We start from the raw sequence: 4862 nt of genomic DNA, 5'->3' as shown, positions 1-4862 counted from the left end.
CCCAGCGCCAACCGAGTGCGACGCCCTACCACGTCCTTCGCCCAACACGGAGCTACTTATAGACGAGGCTGGCAGGCGGTGAACCGCCTGCGCGCGTGCGGCGCACGAGCAGTTGCGTGGTAAGCGACCGTGTCTGAAGCCCAAACACCACCGAGGCAAAGATCGCCTTAGCAGCGCGCCGCTTCAGCGGGCACCGCAGGGGCGACTAAAACCTGGCGGGAGGCATCGTCTCGTGTAGCGTCGCCCCTGCCCCAACTGGAGTGGCCCAGTCTTTAGGGGACAGAGACTGCGAAGCACTTGGACCGACGGCGGACTACGACGGAACGCTTCAGCTCCGCCAACGGGGCACCCACGCTCTCGAAGGAGACATTTTCCGTTTCGCGGCAATTCTCCGCCGTGCCGTGACTCTTCTCGCTCGCAGACGGCGCTGTCGCGTCGAACCGCTTTCGGGGGCCACCCTTCTCCTCCCCGCTCCTCGCAAGAATCTGCCGATTCCCATTCCTGCGACGAAGCCCGGAAGGGCGCCCACACAGCTGCGGTGACGTGAACGAGCGACCAGCTCTGGAGCTCGACGTACTTCGAAGGCAAACAGCGCAAATTGCGATCGCGCTGGCTTTGCGCACGGCGCGGGAATCGGCCGGCGTTTCATTCCCACGTTTTCCGTGCACGCAAGCGTGCGCTTCCGACTCTCTCGCAAACGTGCGCGCTACATGGCAACAGACGTTCGCGCCTCGTGCTTGGACCGCTCTTTCCCTGCAGGTATCCGACTCCATCCTGCGGCGGTCTTACTAGAGGCGCGCACTCGTCACGCTGCAGTAGTATTGCCTCGTTTCCGTCTTTTCGAAGAATTGGCACAACGGTTTGCCACCGTCTCCCTCTCGTGAGGCCGCTGGCGCGTGGCTTTAGCGCTCAACGTACTGTCCATGATGCCGACGCGGTCAAAACGAGTCGACGGACGCACGTTCCCTGTGCGCCGAAGTCTCTCTTGATATGTGATCCGACCCTCAGACAGACGAAGCCAAGGGAAGACCCAAGGCCGCAATGTGCGTTCAAAGAATCAGTGCTCAGTGTGTCCTGCAATTCACACCAAGTCTCGCAGCTGGCTGCGTTCTTCATCGACCCGAGAACCGAGTGATCCACCGCTTAGAGTCGTGAAAAATAGTTTGTTCAATTCAGTACAGTACAACCAGGGTTTTAGGCACGTGGCGTCTCCCTGTGTGTGGTTTCGAAGAGCGCCTTTCGGCGTGCGCTCCTCCAGTCTCGCTCTTTCGGCGGCCGCGTCTCAGCAGCTGAAAGCCTAATGGCACTCCACTCCTGCTACTCGCGCGTGTGTTTTGCGCCCACGCCTTCCTCGCTTGCCCTCGAGGCACCTTATGCCGTTTGCGCGCACTCGAAGCCGGTTTTACCTGCCAACCATCCACCGGACCCGTGTGTCTCGTGTGCACGTTCACATCGCTCCACTAAAAATTGCAAAGAGCGACAGAGCCATGATTAGGGCTAAGCCGCTGTGGAGTCTTTAACGGCTACACGGCCACGGGCAGGGCTTCACCCCCATCGACGTGCTTCGCTTCAGTCAGCAGTAGGTTCATAGAAGGGCCTCAAACACACACACACTTTCGCATCGGCAGATCGCCGCAGCATAACCGCTGTTGATCCAACAGCCTACTTGAGACGAAAGACAAGAGCCCGGCGCGCGTACTCGCGCAGCTCTCCAAAACCACTCGGCCAGTGCCAGGGACGGCTCCCTGCGCCGGCGCCACAACAAGTCTACTTGAGGCGGAAGACGAAGCCAGCAAGGGCCTGGCCGCAAGTGCGTTCGAAACCGGGACTACAGTCCCTCGTCTGTCCGTACTTCCTCTTTCGACGTGCGGCGCCTTCCCAAAGCGCACAAGTCCGCTAACCGCAGAACGCTTCCGACGTAGCAAAGCCGCGTTTCCTTCGGTACTTCGCAGCAACGCCGCCTTTCCCTCGGCGGCGGGCGAATAGCCTGCAGACGTCGTCGCATTAAACCGCGATCTCGACACCTCGCGCGTCACGAGCAGGAGCCGACCGGCAGCCTCCGGCCCTTTCGGACTCGGTGGCATTTGCCGCGGAGGACGGGAGAGCACTTTAGGCCACGGTTCCTTCCGTACTTGGCAGCCGCACCCTCATACCGACAGTTCCATGACCGACCGAGCGCCACACCGTTCCTTTAGTACTTGGGTGGCAACAAAGTCGGGTCGTTACTCCATACTCGCCGCAGGAAGCGACCGGCAGCCGCCAGCCTTTTCAGACTCGGCAGCGTTTGCCGCGGAGGACGGGAGAGCGCTCGCACCACGGTTCCGTGTGTGTACTAAGCGGCAGCGGCATTAGCTCTCGACCGTCAGTTCCTTGACCGACCGCACGCTTCGCCGTTCCCCTCGTACTGGGCAAAGCAGCAGGTCGGGTCGTCTTACTCCCATTCCGCGCAAGAGCGCCAAAGCGGACAGAAAGCCCACCCAGTGTGCGTTACGCCGTTTCTACCCGCGGGCGCGGCCAAGCCAACCGTCCAAGGTTGCAGCCGGCGTCCACTGGGCGCAACAAATTTGGCACGGGGCGCCCCTCAAAATTCAGGCAGTCCCCGGCATGTTCGGGTATAGCCGTCCCCGCGTCCAAGCGGGGCCAGCGGCGGAAAGCGTCGGGCGCAGCGAGCTGCTTCACCCACACGGGGTAGAAACAATGGCGCTCGCCACCCTTCACAATCCGGTAATGATCCTTCCGCAGGTTCACCTACGGAAACCTTGTTACGACTTTTACTTCCTCTAAATGATCAAGTTTGGTCATCTTTCCAACAGACCGGCGCAACCGAAAGGCCGCGCCGGACATCGGTCCGAAGACCTCACTAAATCATTCAATCGGTAGTAGCGACGGGCGGTGTGTACAAAGGGCAGGGACGTAATCAACGCGAGCTTATGACTCGCGCTTACTGGGAATTCCTCGTTCAAGGGGAACAATTGCAAGCCCCTATCCCAATCACGAAAGAAGTTCCACGGGTTACCCAGTCCTTTCAGACAGGGATAAAGACACGCTGCTTCCTTCAGTGTAGCGCGCGTGCGGCCCCGGACATCTAAGGGCATCACAGACCTGTTATTGCTCTGTTTCGTGCGGCTAGGAGCCGCTTGTCCCTCTAAGAAGGTTGTAAGGTGCTGGGAACCCCGCACCTATTTAATAGGCTAGAGTCTCGTTCGTTATCGGAATTAACCAGACAAATCGCTCCACCAACTAAGAACGGCCATGCACCACCATCCACCGAATCAAGAAAGAGCTCTCAATCTGTCAATCCTCCCAGTGTCCGGGCCGGGTAAGTTTTCCCGTGTTGAGTCAAATTAAGCCGCAGGCTCCACTCCTGGTGGTGCCCTTCCGTCAATTCCTTTAAGTTTCAGCTTTGCAACCATACTTCCCCCGGAACCCAAACACTTTGGTTTCCCGGAAGCTGCCCGCCGAGTCATTTGAGTAACTCAGGCGGATCGCTGGTTGGCATCGTTTATGGTCAGAACTAGGGCGGTATCTGATCGCCTTCGAACCTCTGACTTTCGTTCTTGATCAAAGAAAACATTCTTGGCAAATGCTTTCGCAGTAGTTCGTCTTGCGACGGTCCAAGAATTTCACCTCTAGCGCCGCAATACGAATGCCCCCGTCTGTCCCTCTTAATCATTACCTCGTATTCCAAAAACCAACAGAACAGAAACGAGGTCTTGTTCTATTATTCCATGCAAGTTTATTCAGGCGACTCGCCTGCGTTGAGCACTCTAATTTTTTCAAAGTAAAAGCACCGGCCTTCTCGAGGCACACAATGAAGTGCACCAAGAAAGGACCGGCATGATGTTCAGTCCGAGCCGTCGCATCGGGTAGATGCACTACTCGTCTGGAACTGAGATCCAACTACGAGCTTTTTAACCGCAGCAGCTTTAGTATACGCTATTGGAGCTGGAATTACCGCGGCTGCTGGCACCAGACTTGCCCTCCAATTGATCCTCGTTAAAGGATTTAGAGTGTACTCATTTCAATTACGGGGCCTCAAAAGAGTCCCGTATTGTTATTTTTCGTCACTACCTCCCCGTGCCGGGAGTGGGTAATTTGCGCGCCTGCTGCCTTCCTTGGATGTGGTAGCCGTTTCTCAGGCTCCCTCTCCGGAATCGAACCCTGATTCTCCGTTACCCGTAACAACCATGGTAAGCAAGTAACCTACCATCGAAAGTTGATAAGGCAGACACTTGAAAGAAACGTCGCCGGCTCGTGGCCATGCGATCAGCACAAAGTTATCCAGAGTCACCACACAATACGGGCCGAAACCCGATCGATCTTGGTCTAATAAAAGCACCCGTCGCCCAAAGGGCTTCAGGCTCACTGCATGTATTAGCTCTAGAATTGCCACAGTTATCCAAGTAGGAAGAAACGATCTAAGGAACCATAACTGATTTAATGAGCCATTCGCGGTTTCGCCTTATTTCGGCATGTACTTAGACATGCATGGCTTAATCTTTGAGACAAGCATATGATTACTGGCAGGATCAACCAGGTAATCGTTCAACTGCGCGTCCAGCCTTTCAAGCAGGCCGGACGCCGTTTTTGCGATGCCGAGGCCACCTTCAGGCGCCCCAACACGCTTCGTTCTCGCAAAGGGTAGCACTTTGCACAGTCCGAGACGACGGCGTTCGAGCTCGCTACGGCGCCCTCCCCGCAGGGCCGGGTATCGCCACGCGGCAAGAAGCACGCAACATTCTCGATAGACCGGTTGTGTCGACTCGATCGCGGCTTGCGGTTTCTCTCGAGCCCGCAGCACTGGTGGACCGACCGACACTTGCAACGTAGCCGAGACGGCAAAGCCGCTAGGCGACGGGTCA

At 57.2% G+C, this 4862-nt stretch overlaps 2 non-coding genes across 2 annotated transcripts; both read right to left on the bottom strand.

Annotated features, from left to right (window-relative positions):
- Positions 1-998: 998 nt before the first annotated feature.
- LOC140214743 (5.8S ribosomal RNA) lies at positions 999-1151 on the bottom strand. Its single transcript, XR_011891673.1, has one exon. It is a non-coding gene; the product is annotated as a 5.8S ribosomal RNA (ribosomal RNA).
- A 1574-nt stretch (positions 1152-2725) lies between these two features.
- Positions 2726-4540, bottom strand: LOC140214744 (small subunit ribosomal RNA). The gene has a single exon (XR_011891674.1). It is a non-coding gene; the product is annotated as a small subunit ribosomal RNA (ribosomal RNA).
- Between the last annotated feature and the right edge of the window lie 322 nt (positions 4541-4862).

This window comes from Dermacentor andersoni, unplaced genomic scaffold, assembly GCF_023375885.2.
Source record: "Dermacentor andersoni unplaced genomic scaffold, qqDerAnde1_hic_scaffold ctg00000607.1, whole genome shotgun sequence".
NCBI classification, from domain to species: domain Eukaryota; kingdom Metazoa; phylum Arthropoda; class Arachnida; order Ixodida; family Ixodidae; genus Dermacentor; species Dermacentor andersoni.
Note: the sequence above shows the minus strand (reverse complement) of the source record. Positions and strands in the feature narration are given on the sequence as shown.